Source organism: Protopterus annectens, chromosome 1.part0 (genome assembly GCF_019279795.1).
Source record: "Protopterus annectens isolate FY-2018-M chromosome 1.part0, PAN1.0, whole genome shotgun sequence".
NCBI lineage: Eukaryota > Metazoa > Chordata > Ceratodontiformes > Protopteridae > Protopterus > Protopterus annectens.
Genome location: NC_056725.1, coordinates 230,357,595 through 230,375,312, shown reverse-complemented (window position 1 = coordinate 230,375,312; position 17,718 = coordinate 230,357,595).

Below are 17,718 nucleotides of genomic sequence, written 5' to 3'. Positions count from 1 at the left end.
TATATCCGTTCTGTATTCCATCAGAATTATGCATGGTTCTATGTGTATAATGCTTCATTGCTCAATAGTTGGCACAGAAGTTTAACACCTCAATATATGATTATGAACATACTAATACTTTGCCAACAGTAGTGAAATTGAGCTTGGTAGTGCTGCATTTCAGGCAGAGAATAAATACAAAATTGCAGCAAATAATTATTTGTTTAGGTTGTACAATGCCTGTATGTCTGTATTGAATTTTGACAAGAAGTTATCTGGATTTCAGAGAGATGTCGACTCGTTTAAGTTAGTCTGTTAATGTATGTCTGTACTCCAAAGGTTCAACTGTGTTACGTTAGGTAACCTAGTCATATAATCCATCAGTGCTATTCTCCAGTGCACTGTCTTAATTAGGAAGTGTCTGTATTGTTAATGCAGGTTGCACATGTGTCTTGTCTCATGCTTGCACAATCATCCTGGAATGAAGTGTCAGGAATGCTTAATTGTTTATCCACTTGTTTACAATTGAGATTCTCATTGGCATCCCATATTGTGAAATAGGAACATGTCCCTCACAGTAACACAATGTACATGAAGGACAGTATATAAATCTTAACAGAGAAGTATGCAATTACATGGAACAATCATAGTGTTGTTACCTTGGCCTGTCCACTCACATTTGCATTTTACCAAAACCTATCATGCACAGTATCAGCTGTTTCAAACAGCAACTGTTTACTAATTATGGATGTATTTTTTCATGTGCTAAGCTTAGCCCTCTCCTGTGGTGCTTGTTACTAATCCTGTGCTCTCTAGATTGCCTAGCTACATAGGGTGGAGGTTCAGTTCTCATCATGGGGACCTTTTGTGTGTCTGTGGGGCTTTAATGAAAGATAAGAAATGCTTCAAAATCAAATGTGCTATGTCCGCTTCCACTGAGGAGAATGTATTTAACTTTGCACACAACTCCCTTTGCACGTTATCCCACTTTTAATACAAACGTCCTTGCTGCAACACAGTGGATAAGGTCATCCTGTCAAAAGTACACTCTTTCCTGAAGAATCAGACTTATCTTCTAGTGCTTGTGACTAACACTGTCTTCTGCTAGGTTATCTAACTCAGCACGTAGTAGGCTCAGCCCTTATGATGGGGAACTTTTGTGTGTGGCTGTAATTATCAGGTACATACAGGTAGGACATTCAGCCCTTATGATGGGGAAAGTACAGTTGTGTACACTTACCATAAATATAGATGTTTGAGTGTCAGATAACCCATACGTTAGGACTGCAACAGTGAAACACGATGAACAACTTTTGTGTGTGGCTGTAATTATCAAGTACATACGACATTTAGCCCTTATGATGGGGAACTTTTGTGTGTGGCTGTAATTATCAAGTACATACAACATTCAGCCCTTATGATGGGGAACTTTTGTGTGTGGCTGTAATTATCAGGTACATATATCTTCCTGAACAGACATGCTGTCTCAACTTCTAGCCAAGGAAAAAAAATAATGTGGGCAAGTATATCATCAATCACTGATACCAGTTTTACTGCAAACATCTTCTCTGAAACACAGTGATGAGGTAATTCTTTAAAAGTGCATCCTACTCCTTAAACATTAAAATTGTCTTGTACTTACAACTAATACTGTGTTAGCTGTATTGTACAGCTAGATACATAGGAGGTTTAAGTTTCACAGTGTGGAATCTGTGTGACTCCAAATGTCAGTTACATATAGCTTCTTGAATGGTTGTGCTTTATCAATTTCCACTTGGGAGAGGATTTTAACTTGGAAGAGGGTGCAGCCATCCTTTTCTGCCACAAACATCTTCACTCCATCTCGATAACATCAGCATGTCAAAATTGAACACTTTGACTTTGCAACTTTCAGTTCTCCTGTGGCACTTATGACTAATTATGTGTTGTACAGATTGTGTAAACAGATAGGTAGGATTTTCAATTCAGCACTGGGTAAATAACATCAGTGTGTGTGTGTGCTGTCATATACAGTTGTATCTGTAACAACGTCCCTTATGTAAAATTCCACTTAGGTTGCATATTTTCTATTACAGAAGATTACCCTGTAGATTTGCATTACTCCTAGGCAATAAGTATTTTTGGAAACATAATACTTGCATCATACTATCAAAAAAGAACCACATCAAAGTGGTTGTAAGAGTTACTCTCTGGCATTGGCACTTAATACTGTACTGTCTAGACTGTGCAAGTACAGAGGAAGGAGGCTTGAATCCAGCAATGATGGACTACTGTCCATGGGTGTTTGTCTGTAATGCTCTGTAGATAAAGCTTGTAATTAATGTAGTATATGTAGCTGTATAGTGTTACTGTGCAGCTCAAACACCTTCATACAGTTTTAGAGGAACAACAATGTATGAAAGACTGGTGATGCCATCCACTCAAATGTGCACTGACAAACCTGTAAAAGCACATCTTGTGTAATGCATGTGATTCAGGCAGTGTGCCGTACCTTGTGAACATAGGTCATCTGTTCAAATCCAGCCATTACTCCTTAGACTCATTTGTTCCAGTATGTTTGTGGATGTGTAGGTAGGTAACAATATTGTTAGTCAGCTATCTGCTGTTTACATGTATGGATGGGAATTCCTATTAAAATGATTTTTGCTCCATTTTCACACAGATAAGCTTTCTTTAATAATGAGGATGCCATTGGATGATATTTGTCTTTCCAATGAGAGCTACTGAGGATTTTCCTGTGGCATGGAGACAAAATAATATGTTCTTTATGTTTGTTCCTTAGTAAGGCATGTGCTTAAATTCATGATTAGCCACATATTGTGCATGACTGCCATGCTCCCATCACTGTGAAAGTGGTATTACATACGTTGTGGCTGGGTATACCTAGCAGTAGGCAATGTTGTGTGAGAAACACACATATAGCAACACTATTTTAAAGAAATGGCAGATACACAGCTCTCTTGCAGCAATAACATGATATAATGACTTCAAAGACCAAAATATCTAACACTTGAAGTACTGCTGGCACTGTGGACCATTCACTTTTTCCAACATCCTGTAGCCTCTGCTATCACATAGTCAGGTGTTCAAAACCCATATTGACTAACTATAGTCACTGCATATCCTAATGCTGTTATGCATGAATGACATCCACAAGGGTTATAAAATGTGCATTTATAGTGGGAGAACCCTCCTTCACCCATTTCTCTCATACAAATAGCAGCACAATCATATGATGGAATAACTTCATATAGGTGGAGTCTCTGGAGTCTCAAAGCCTTGTTAATACTTTCACTGTAGAGCATGTGATTCATACATGTGTTTATAGTCAGTGGCCTTACATAGGTTGTTGTTCAATTCCAGCCAATGTAACATTCTATGAAGGCACTGACATTACAGAAGCAACACTGCATGATGTTATTGTTCTCAATTTTTATTTATTTATTATTAATGCAAGTAATATATGTGTTTATCTTGTTTGCATTCTGTTATGGCAATGTGCGCTGCAATGTCTTGTGAACATGTCCAATATAATACTATATTAAATGCCCTCGGTATACCTTGAAGTACTGCAATGTCATCAGATCTGTGTTGTTATTTGCTGGTTGTGTATTTTGGTTGCTATTATGTTATTGTTTATGATAAAGATGTATATAAAACACATGCTTCTCTAAGATGTGTCAATATAATGCATCCCCCTAGCTATGGTTATCCAGTGGCAAATGTTAGAGCATGTCCCTTCCAGCTGTGTATGATGCAGCTGCTGTACCGTTCATGCCTTGTTTATACAGGATGGAACAGAGTATATAGCAATAAAGTCAGCCATCACACATGCATTTGCTTTATGTACATGTTCTATTCAATAACTGCATTGTATGCAAATGGACCATAATATAGCCACTATCCTTGCTCACTTTTATCTAAACTCGGCATGTTATTAATATCAGTATCATGTCTGTTACCCTTTCTCACAATATTTCATTGTCTTATAACATCCATAGCTAGCATAGCAGTTTTTAAGTTATGTACATAAGTAAAAGTTGCAAACAGGATTATTTGTTATTACCATCAATAGGGGCATTTTCTTTTTCAAAAATGTTTCTTTCTGGCATCATCACATTTGAATGCATTAAATGAGTGCATTTTTTCCATTTACCCTGCCCTCATAATTATCCCTGCATTGTTCATATTGCATTCCATGTATATGGGCAGCTACTATGATTTTTATAGGGAAACATATGCTTTGTTGTGGCCTGCTTTGATAGGCTAAACATTAAAGCAGGAAAATCATCTGTTTCCTGCTTTCAAAATTTCAATACAACACTGGCTATGTTGAGGGAGAAGATGCATTTTATGTTTTTTTTCTATTTTCTGCCTTTCTTTCAACTTTGTCTGAAACTGGAAATAGAATATGTATCAGTTAGGGATGTGGGAGCCTAACACCACCAGTGGTTGTAAGGAAGCTTGCCCCACTGCAAAAAATGTTTCTGTTTGTTGTAACCTTAGGAGTATCAATGGTTTGACATTGCAGTCACTCAAGGGTTTAGAGTTTTTACTTTAGAATTATTGAATGTTGTCTGAAGGAGCTGAGAAGCCTTGGACTCCTTGCCATAGTAAAATACAAGAAATGGAAGTGGTTGCCCAAACCCAGTAAAGCAGTACGTTCCAACTTCCAACAAGTAGTGTATTAAAGTTAGCAGAAAAAAATGCTGCTGTGTAGTCGAGTTGACAAATAATAAGCCATTTCCTTTGACAGCATTTATATCAGAAATTATACAAAAAAAATAAATCAAGAGAATTATGAAACAGAATCACATAGTAAACCACAATACATATTATACTAGACCAGGCTTCAGTTATCCCACAGTTATAACCATGTCCAAAAGCCAGTATAATCTTTGTTCTTACAATTCATTAAAATATATTCAGAGGTATTAAAACAGTGACTCTATGGAGTATTTAATATACAGCTATAACATTCAACCACATGCCTTACAGTAACTAGCATACAGCATGTACACACTTAAAATGTCCTTCTGCTCCATACACTAGCTGTAGAATTATTTAAATAATGACTTGTAGACATACAATACAATTATGACTGAGACTTACTATTGGTTGGTGTTTTAGTTGGTCTGTCTTCCTGCTAGGACATTGTTACAGTTTATTCTTCCAGCATTAATCAAGGTTAGTATTGGATTGTAACTAATGGTTCTGTGTTTTATTTTTCTGTACGTCGCTGATTTTACGAATTTAACACAGACCACTAAGTATCACATCTGACAGCCTGCTAAGCTCCTTACCCCATGTGTACTAGTACTGTAGCTATTGTATTGGTACTAAATGTTCTGCCAAAACTGCCTTGTGAAACTGCTCCATCAACACCTTTTTGCATGTTAGGAAACTGGTCTCACTGAAAATAAAGTGTATAATGTAAAAATCTTCACATTATTTCTTTAAAGCTGGAAAATATGTTATTTTCTAGGCACTGTCTCTAGTTCTTTTTAACTTCTTTACATATTTCATCTGCTTACCTAGAATACATAAGTATACATAGTACACTAACTCATCGAAAAGTTAAAAGAACAATAGGTTTTACATCACAAAGAAAAACATATTGAGAGAAATACTAGATGCCAGGAAATTGTATTATTACAGTAACTCACTTATAAAGATAACAGAGCAACAGGTTTGCAGCCCAAAAGATACATTGGGGGGGGGGGGGCAATAGACAGCACTGAATTGTGTTATTGCACAAATTCACTTAAATTGTTACTAGAACAACGGGTTTTGCAGCATTAAAGATGCAAGATGCTTGCATGGGGATTGTCACCAGAACCTAGGGACTCCAAGGACAAGCACTACCCTAAGTCACTTAAAAAACGCCAGGGAAAAAAGCATTCAACCATAAATTCTTTACACAAAAAAAAAAATACTTATCAGCAATGCAGAGCTGCAGCCTTCTGCACTAACAAAGTGTTCATCTTTAAATATTATCCAGAATCACTTAAAAAATGTTTAAATGACAAAATGAAAAATGCTTCAATCTCTGTACTCTCAGCACACACAGCAGTGTGTTAACAATGCAGAGCTTTAGTCCTCTGTACTTGAACTAGACACCAGGAGTACTCTTTAAATATTACCGTAAGTCAAGGGTGGAAGCTGTGAGCCTTGTATCCTTGGTACAGAAAGCCCCCTTTTAACAAAGCAGAGCTTTACTCCATTATACCCTCTGTGGACTTTGTGAACCATCATCTCTTGCACCCTGATGTATTTTATTCGCAATAAGAAATATGGTTCCTGAATTATGAAGGACAGGGCAGTTGTATGAGGCAAAACCAGGGGCATTCTGCAAAATTAGGGACTGTTAAGAGGGACAAAGTTTATCAACATATGGGGAACTGACATATTTGTAAATGACAGTGCTCAAGACTTTCATACAAATTGCGGAAGAACACTAGACAACACCAGGGAAAATTTTCAAATATTACTCAAAATTACTTAAAAAGTTAATTGAGCAACAGGTCCACCATCATGATGCAGTTTCTGAACAATAAGATTTATGTGGGGCAGGAAAAATGAGAAGCTTAATCATGGACATTTTTTAATCTTAGGGACAGGTAACTGATATAATGTTGTGTTCATGTGTGTGTGAAGGGTGATATGTGTGTGTATGGGAACATATTTGAATGTGTGCATGTATGAATGAGAATGCATGATGGCGTGCCTGAACTAACAAAATGCATGGATTGCCAGCAGTGATTACCATAGGAATGTCCTGATTAGTATTAGAAAAATCACAGTGTGGATCAAAGACATGTAAATTAGCCAATAATGAGTTCTGTCCTCGTGGTTAACATATCTCTGAATCACATTTCCTGCAATCACAGGGACTGCTATTTTTGGCTAAAACAGTTTCTGAGAGGTCAGTTTTGAATGCTGTCCAAAAAATGATAATTTACAAATAAAAGTACAGCAGCAAATTGGATAATAAATATAGGAAGATTTGAAATACAAGAAACAAACTGTGCTCAGTATAAGTAAAGTTAATGTGAATAATCAGTTGCCAATATTTCAAAATGTGTTACCAGTGATAGATACAAATGTCTATATTTAGCAGATGCAGTTATGGTAAGTCAGTTTGGAAGATGGCTATGGCACGTTAATTGGTGACTACAAAGGGCAGGCCAGAGAGTTAAATTACATTATGCCACACTTCACATTCCAGCTGTTTTAAATTGATTTTTTATTGATAATCTGAATGTTTGCTGTAGAACACATTCACTTAACTGTCTGTTATCTTGCAAATATAGGAATTCCACTTTATATATTCATTATATAATAAATAATTGGGGGTTTTCTAGATAGTCTAGTCTGAAAATGTTCATTCAATCAAACAAACAAACTCACTAACTAACCAAAGTTAATCAGTAAGGCACATGCCAACAAATGATGAAATATTTAATTTAAAGCAGAATGTTTTATATTATTTTTGGGAGGAAATGCACTACAAAGTTAATGGATTTAATGGTCAGATAACTACTAGGCTGATATGTCTTATAATTTTGGGGCAAAGAGTTCAACATTTAAAACTAAAATCATTGCTAAGGCTTTTAGTTGGCCAGACACCACAACAGCTGCTTTCTCAGTGATGTATGCAGGTTGTACTTTCATTAAAAAAATTAATAAAGTACCTAAATAGCAACTTTTATCTCCTTTTAAGTGGAAGGAAATAAATGAGCTGACTGCAGTGCTTTGACATTTATCATGTGGTGATATGGACATAGGTATCTTGCAGAGATCAGGATGCACTGAAGTGTGATCTGGTGTAGTCGATGACCTGAGGAGATCCAAGTCACTTAGAACATAAACAAGCTGACATTTCTGCTTCCCACCATAGAGAGGCACAAGGATGTGATAAAACAGAAGCCCTTAGCTCCTCATCATCACAACGGGGGTGATGAAGACTTGTATTTATGAAGCCATTGCAGATGCTGCTGAAATGATCACCTGCAGAGTTCTGCAGGGTTCAGCAACATAATGATATTAAAATGTTGCTAAAATTGGTGCCTGAACTGTGTCACATAGCTGATTAGTCTGCTTCTTTATCCTGGTTTGCAGCGGTGCCCCCCCCCCCGCCATTGGACACCTAAAGCTTAAAATAGATATAGACTACTATGGTGTCAAACAGGTGAAGTTAGTTCTGCTTGATAGCAAAAAATAACAGAAGTGAAATAGTCAAAGTACAAGAATTGTTTGTATGTATTCTCTGAATATTTTATGTTAAAAGAATATGTGGCAGACAAAGATAAATAAAATTCATAAAGTATTTGCTGTAGCAATTAAAATGTAGAATTTCAAGACACATTAGGACTATATTCACAGTGTCTTTTGGCCTTACACAGAAAGATAGTATACTATATGGTATTCATTATAATAAGTTAACTGCTGCTGTTACTTTATGGCAGGTTAGTATTAGGTTTTCAGACTGTCTTCTGAACACACAATAAGATTACAGACAAGAAAAACAGGTAAGAAAGGTTGGGATAATATAATCATAGTAAAACTCATCAGTAGTATGAACTATGTGGGTTTTCAAACAATCTAGTGATTTGATGTGTAGAATATCAATAAAAAGGTGAGCTGGTATAAAATATGAATGGTGCTAAGCACTGAGTGTCAAAACATTCAAATAAAGCTTACTGTATGTCTGCCTGGCTGAACACGGTGTTTATACATAGAGAATAAACATTTGATCACAGAAAGGGCACCATATTCTATGGAATAAGACAATACAATATGAAATGGACAGTACATCATGGTTGAAGGGAAGGGCCACTCAGAACAGAACAAGTTACTATATGTTATTATTGACTAGTAAAGCCCAATAACTACCAAGTACCTTTAGGAGTGAGTTGCAGTTTCATTAACAACTCCTACTTACAACTATCTATGCTGAACTGCATGCCAGACAATTTGCTAGTTAATGGGGAGATAAAGGTTAGGTATTGATATACACTGGATCTAGATCATCTGATCAACAAAGTTTACTTAGAATTTTGCTTCTCTCTGATAAAAATACTTCAAACAGGCAGGCAAACTCGATTTTATGTGGCTGGCAAAGTGTCTATCCCAACATCCTCAGGTATGACACTTTACCATCTACTGTTTTATAATCAATTCTGAAGTCAGTGGCCCTCATGATAAACAACTGGTGTGTTTGCGTTCATTTATTTCACATTCTGGAGACATTTACACTTGGGCTGTGGCACTTACATTAAGTACTGTGTTCTGTATATAGTTGGATGGGATTCTTGTCTCACTGTGGTCTACTGGTGTGTGTGTGTGTGTGTGTTCATTCAACAATCAGTATGGTGACAATTTTGCATGTCCCGTATTGGCCTAACTGATAAGGCATTGGCATCAATTGATAAAGCATTGGCATCTTAAGACAGGGATTGCGGGTTCAAACCTCATCTGGAGTATTATAATCTTGATACAAGTAAAGCTTTGTTAGGGGTGGGAGGTTGGCATAATAGTTAAAGTGTTTACTTTCCAGACAAAAGGTGCAGAGTTTGATTCCCGCATGTGATATTTGGCTAGGCTTAAAATAGCCCACAAGGGCAGCTAGCCTAGTACCAACCTACAAACCTAAGAAGATTCCCTCACCAGTGACCTATACTCAACAGAATATGTTTCATCTATTTTACCATTACTGTGTTAACCATATATCATTCTATCTTATATAACAGAATAAATAAAGCAAGCAGTGAAAGGTAAGCATTGTGGTAAGTTGTCAAGAGTAGTTACAGCAGAGATGTCTGAGGTATACTTTACTAGTACAATAAGAAAGGGTTGAGAAGAGGCAGGAATGTGCTGTCACTTAAGAGAAAGACACCATTTCCAGATGGGCATAGTGGATTAATTGCTGCATCAGTTACAGTCCAAGGGTTAAAGAAATTGCTTGCATAAAGTGAAAATATTAATTCCATAATACTTATGAAACAGGTTGAGAATCAGTAGGATCTACGCTAGTCAATAAGGTATGTGCAAGTTCAGAGATGCATGCATCTTCTGCTATATCCAGATTATGGTAGGGCAGTTATGCCAAGCATGTGAGATATTAGACACAACTGGTATAATGGTTAAGATCTTCTTGTCATAGACACAAGGTACAGGCCATGATCCTGACCTCAGGAGACTATTACTGTGGAGTTTGCATGTTTTCTCCAATTCAGGTGGGGTTGCTCTTGACTTTCAAAAGGCTGAGTACATTTATTTCAAGGACAGAAGGTACCAGCTTCAAACCTAATTTCTTTCAATAAATTAAAGAAATATGTCCAAAGAGTACACGCAAAACTGAATGGAGCTGTATACAGTAACTGTAGGTGGTATCTAGCATAAGATGAGTTGTGTAGACCAACTGCTTTAAGAATTTTCTGTGATGCATGGTATCTACTACCTAGAAGAACATGATCACAGACTGCATGCTGTGCCAAAAAAAGAAAAAAAGTAAAAAGAAATGGGTCTAGGTGACTTGGTCATGTTGACTAATGTCACCATTAACAGGCATAGATATTTGGCACTGGTAAGTGGGTTTCTGACTTGACCTATGCCAGGACCCATACTAAGGGTGGGAGGGGCACATGATAGCCATTGCATGCTTGCTATATAGTCCAGCAGCTCTGGATCAATAATCTACTGGTCTGACAGTTTCAGTTTGCCCACTCTGGGTGTGCTGGTAATGTTCTGTTGAGTGAAAGCTGAAAATGAAACCAGTCAGCCTGCCAAAAATTGATTACAGATTGCTACACTGAATATATATTCACTGACAGGAAACAACTTGGAAGTGAACAACATGATGGTAAGCAGGAGGCTGGAAATCATGTGCCACCAGGAGATATGGTGAGCAAGGTAGAAAAGTCACCTGGCCTGAGATCCAGAGTCTACTACTCAAAGGGAGGATATGCTTAAAATGGTGTTGGAATTGTGGGAAAAGAGAGTCTTCTGAAGATAGTGAGGGATATCATCAGAATTAGTGACAGTCTCATGGCAATCAGTTTAAAGACAGGGCAGTATTCATAATCTCAATCTATGCCACACAGCAAGGTTATGACATTGTGGAAAAGAGTGCATTTAGACAGCAGTTGTAGGACCAGCTAGATAAAAAGGAACAAAAAGATTTGTTTTTGAAAATGGGGGACCTGAATGCTCATACTGGGGCAGATACACAGGATATGAAGACTCTATGGATTTACAAGGGTGGAGCAACAGGAATAAAGAAAGAAAGGCCATTCTATACTTATATTTGGTAAATAGATGGAGGATGCCTAATACATGGTTCACCATACTGAGGGGTGACTGTGTCTAACCTACAAGTTAGTCTCTGACAGAAATGTTGCAAATTCGTAAAACTAACTGAATGATAGTTACCCACTCCAAAGATCTAAACCTGATCTCTGATATGAATAGATCATGCTGGAGAGACAGATATTTGTCCAAGAGATTGCCTCTCCTCTGGAATAGGCTTCCTATTCATATTAAGCAGAGCCCTTCCCTGACTATCTTCAAGCGCAATCTGGACCAATGGATGTGAAATTGTAAATTTACTCCTGGGGTGGTGACCAAGTCCTTTATGGACAGAGGCAGTCTGTAAAAATAGTCAAAACCCCACTGCTGACCCTAGTTATCTTTCCCCTAGTGACAGAAAAACTGGGTAAAATCTGGGTAAAACTGGTAAGGGTTGTAAGAGCTCTTGAGCCATTAGGCTGGTAATCTTCTATGAATCTATGAACCTATAAGAGACAGTGACAATATTACATGCCCAACATATAAGTCATAAAGACTTTTTACTAGTAAGGGAAGGGCACTGGGTGGAATTGGGGAATGCAGAGTTATAACATGGATAATTGCAATCCCCAGCATAAACCGCTAGTGGCCACAATCAACTATAAGCAATGGTCAGAGAAGGTTGTCAGTTCAACAAAGACTAGGCTTAAGACTTGGAAGCTGAATGGCATAGAGACACAAGATTTCAAGGAAACTCAAATGGCTCTAGCACCTCAGAAAGGAGAGGAAGTAGTTGGAGTCAAAGAAGAATGGCAACATCTAAAATATAGAACTGATACATGGCCAAGCCAGGTATAGAACTATGGTACATATTGAGAGCTGGTGTTGGTAGGAATAAGTCTAGGGAATTATCAAAAGAAAAAAAGTTCAGGAAAAAATGGGTTCTAGGAAAGGCTGACCAGGCTAAGAGAGTCTACTATTTGGCTAACAGAGATCCTAATAGACCAGTCACAATGGAAAAGAACAAAGTGTCAAAGAGTGCTAGTTAAACCTTACACTGATGGTCCCTGATGGTCCCTGAATATGAAGCCCTGGTGTTCTTGTGCAAAAATGTGATAATACATTAATCTTTATTATACCACATATTTACCCAGCATGTGGATACTTAATCCTGTCAAGACATACTGTACCTAGCTGGAAGTATCGCCACCTGTTATTCCAGGACCCCATCATGCTATTAGAACCCCCATCCAGAAAGGCAAAAAACTCTTCTATCAGTGATAAAGCTGCATCTGCCAATGGACCATGTTCCATTCCCAAGCCAAGCAGATGTTTGTATTCCACATGCATAATCATGAGGTGAGAAAGGTGATAAGAATGTCATAAATGAGAAGTAGTCAGTTATCTGCATAAATATGACTTTAAGACGATCCACTATGTTAAATGTGTAATGAAAGTAAAATGTTGGTTAATCCCTGCAGAAACAGGAACTAGAGCTCAAATAAATCTAAACCAAGTTTAACAGATGACTCCCAAACACTAATACAAACAGTCTAAAAATGGTCTAAAAAAAAAAAAAAAAAAAAAAAAAAAAAAAAAAAAGACAGCCAAGGATGGGAAGGATCCACAAAATGTTACAAAAAAAATTTAAAAAATGTAAAAATAAATCATTTAAAATGAAATAAAAAAAAAAAAAAAAAAAAATAAAAACCAAAAAAAACCCTTATCCGTTTTTTTTTTTTTTTGCTAAGTTTAACAGATGGCCTCTTCAGGTACAATAAGACTTATTTTTTTTTCAAAATCTCATTAAGAGACAAATGCACATATCACCTTAACCCATCTCTTAAAAGAAGTTCCTAAATTAAATATGAAGAGTAAAGCAGATGAATGACACTACTGAATTAAAATCTTGTATAAGATTCCCTCAAAGAGATAGTTTTTTGCAATGTAAAAGTAAAAATGTGTTGGAGTATCAGGCTGTGATGAACTACCTCCCATTAAACTACAGTACTTAGGAATTAAAGCTTAAAGTACTCAGTTTAGTAGCTACTCATAGATCCTATAACATATTTACGATACTGGTACTAGTATGACTGAAAGAAATCCAGCATCAGTAGCTACTGGAAAGAGTTAAATCCTTTTCTTTTAGGTAATACAGTAACAAGAAAATCTGTTTCATTTAAGCCAATTTCCGATCTGATATGCTGCCATACCACTGAAGCGATAAAGTTCTTTTACAATTTTCTAAAAATTATTTTATATATTTATTTGATGAACATAGTTGCTCAAACTAGGCCTGAACAAAAAAGTTCAAAGGTGCTTCAGAAGCAGATACCACAAAAAATGTACCAAGACAATGGAATGCTTAGTACACAGACATTAACACGTAAACATTAACAACAAAAGTAGAATGTTTCAAACAAAAGAAAATAATGGCAAAAAGCAGAGTTTGTGTCATGCTCACTAGGAAGCTGAAACTGCCTACAAGAATTCAGTCAGAATATAATACTACTGAGCAGCCAATACAAAGATACAGGCAACATGTTGGTGCAACACTTAGCATTGCTTCCTGTCATGGCTTAGTTTCCAAATTTGATTGTTTGCCTAGGTTCCCCTCTCTGCAGTGTTTATTCTGTTCCTACTCTTTGTAGTGTCTTTTCAGGGCCTCCTGTCTCCTCCAGCATTCTGAAGACATGGTGTCAGGTGGAATGGTGAAGCTAAACTGGCCCTATGTTTATATGTATGCTTAAACATGTCATATCATGAAGCTGCTCCCCATCCTGAACAGCTGACTCTGGTCGTCTTCAATATTAAACTGAATAACATCAATATAAGATATTATTCATATTATAAGAAATGTGTTGGTTGGAAGAATGCACAGTATAAATTTAGAAGGCTAAGAGCAACATTTAAGCAATAAAGCAGCACAAGCTGGTGTGGGACTGCTGGTAAATCCTGATATATCCACACCCATGAGTGGCTTATTCCTATTATACAATGACATTATTCAAGAAAGAGATTGCTTGCCTTTCTTGTCTTTGCATAATGACACTGTAGTGTTCCTCCACCTTCTTCCTTGTTTACTGATGCACTTTGCATGCATGTGGGACTTAAATCCCAACACTTGGACAGTACATCAGTACAGTGCAAGAGAAACAGCATAGAAAAGAGAATCTTCATTGATGTTTTTTTTTTTTTTAATTTGTTGAGATTTTATGAGGGACAGTGCAGAAATAGAAGGGACATCAGGAATGTACTTGATTCTTCTTAGGTTTTGCACTGTCCCTCAACAAATTCCAATAGAAAGTCCAGCTGCACAATGGTACTTCAGCGGCCAGACTTTATTCTGTTGGTATATGCTCGATTTACAACAGACACGTAGGTTGGTGTGTCCAATCAGCATACTTGCTTTTGATTACAAATAAGCCAATATTGTATACCATTTGCACCTGGCATACAAACACTTCTGCATAATAGCACAACAGTAGAATAGTATTAACTATGTGGTATGTAACACATTTGAAAAGTATACTCTTCTAAAATATGGAAAGGATTCTGAGTTCAAGTTACAAATAAATTAGTATACAGCTGAAAAAAAATGACAATGATTTAGGTTACAAATTCAGTAATTGCAAATCATGCACATAATAGTACCCTGCATAAAAATTTGAATTAACCATAAGGGAACGGGGCCTCACACTGATTGTGTTTTTTCTTTTTTTTTTTGGGGGGGGGGGGGCTGGAATTTTGTTTGTCAAAAAATTGTTTATTTATTTTTTATTTATTTATTATTGTATTTGCAAACAACGCATACTGCTATGAGGGCAACGTATGCTCCTACTTATGTGTCTGTGTAAATGAGGCATGTTGAAAATTGTCTTATCTTACTCAGTTTTATAACGAGCATGTGGCATTAAACAAATGTTACCTGATGACTTGTCCCCTCCCCATTTGCATGACTCCCTGCAGACAATCAGCTACCCATCTGTACCATTTGTCCTTGAGTATCCCCAGTACAATCCCCTTTGGGCTAAGATCACACTAATTATAGGTTGGGCTGGTGTAGCTGAGTACAGCAACCTGAAGCCTTACATAGGCTGGCCCTGCACCCCAGGGAAAACTATTGATATATCTTAACTAAGCAGAGTAACTGATGTCATGTCTCTGCGAGAGATGTCAGCTAGGTTCAGTCCACCCCCCATACTGTAGTGTTCCATGGTTAGGGCACATCCCCATTACTGGGGACAGATTGTTATCACAAACAAGAAAGCCCTCTATCCTTCCCAGAGTTGCCAATATTGTGCTCATTGCCACCCTTCCATGCTAATCTCCTCCATCATGTGAGCTGCCAATTAATCTCAGGCCATCTGGGTCAAAGTACAGGTTCTATCAGTCTCAATTTTGATTGCAAAGGAGTAGTTGAAAGATTCAAATATTTTTTTTTCTTCAATTATCAGCCAATACAGCTTGATTAGAGCTTGCCTTTGACATTCACAATGTGAGAATGAATTCTTTGTATGTAATGGTTGAAGACAGAGTAGGCTATGGGGTAAGTTACAGATTATACAGAAAGTCTTCAGTAAAGAAAGAACAATCTTACCTGGATCCAGTCAGCATCCACCACACTTATTAGCTTGCTTAGGGAGAGATTTATAACTGTATTTTGCTGGAGGCAAAAGTCATATTAAGGAGTAGGTGTTATTTTAAAAGGCAGTTGATTAATACAGGAAAAAATAAAGGATAATCAGAGAAAAATGGGGATGAAAAGGAAAGACAGTTGTGCTCAAGGCAGTCACTTGTAGCAGCAACAGTCTAGGCAGCGTAACAATAAAAACATGTGTTTTGTTATGAATGATATCAACTTTGGAGAGGATAGTTTAAAAAAAGTCACTATATTTCAAGACCTGATTAAGATTTAAAACAGAATATTTTTAAATGTGTGATTTTCTTCCATAGCTCTTAACCTTCCATGTCCAAAATGAGGAACAGTAGCCCTCATAATGTGGAACAAATGGGCAAAATGTGGAACAAATACAAATGGTTTACTAACATCTTGAACTAGGAAGGTCATAGGATGGTTACAATATGCTGATTTTACTTATAAAGAGGATATTTTAATGAATTAATACAATGCATTTCTATTTGCAATGGATTTCACTTAAAAAATTCCTAACACTGAATGTGTGATAGAGTCTTTCAATGTGGAACTTTGATGTACTTCGAGGAACGTGAACTTTTTAAGACCCAAAATGAGGTACGTTCCTCGTAATGAGGTATACTTGAGAGGTATGTTTTCTTCTAAAATGGATGTAGGAATTTAAAGTATTTAAGTCACAATGTATAACTGGACTCTGCTCATATTACTGCAAATTTGTTTATTTAGATCTGGCAATTGCAGGGTTCATTAGGATGAAGAATTGGTATGAGCTGAAAATCAGAGGGGTGATACATTTTATGGAGTAACCATTTGAAATGCTCTGATCCACTACATTGAGTCCCGAAACATGGAGACTGGCCAATAAATCCAAAATGGCCATTTCCTGGAATATTCCCTTTTCTCAGAGGTATGGTAATCTTGCCATTAAATTATTTAACTTTGGGAGTGTGAGGGGCTTCCACCCACATTAAAGGAGATCGATATTTGAGATTCGCTGTTCTCTTCATTCCTGGTCTGTTTTTTTTTTTTTGACATGTCGGCATTCAGAATACCATAATTTCAACAGGAAGCTATTACAGTGATGTTTATATCACAACTTGCAAGTGTAATAATATAAACTGGTATGTGGAGCAAACAAAGAGAAAAGTGAAAATAAGCATCTTGTAACATTTGGAAAGAAATAAGAATAAAGGTAATCTTGTGATAGTTCATTGTCTGGACTGTCATGGAAGCACAGAAAATGATTTACTTTTCAATGCCCTGGCTAAACCCATTCTATCTAGAAGATGAGATTTACAAGTAGCCCTGTTGACATTAGAAACTAAAAATGATCTTAACATACAATACAATAATGCCAAAAAGTTAAATCATGAAATTAGTAAATCAGTGGTTACGTAAATTCATGCAATGACTTAGTGTATGTAGCAGCATAAAGCAGTATTTAAGAATTGTACTTCTAATGTTGACAAACTTAAATAATTTTGCTGATGATCTGAATAATTGTAACATGACGACTTACCCTGTAATGGCTCATTGTCTTCGAGCCATGAGTTATCATCTTGGGTGGGGCAGGTGCGCTGTTTCTATTTAAGGGACTGCTTCTGCCTGCCAGATTCATCTGCAGGCATGCCAACATCACCAAAAGAAGATGAAGCCAGCTATCAGCAACTGCATAGGTGCGAGGCTATAGGATATGGGGAGGGCTTACCAGCTGTGCAGCAATTCTTTAGTCATCCATTACCTTGCCAGTATTGCTTTCACCATTTCCTCATATTATTTAGTTTATTAAAAAA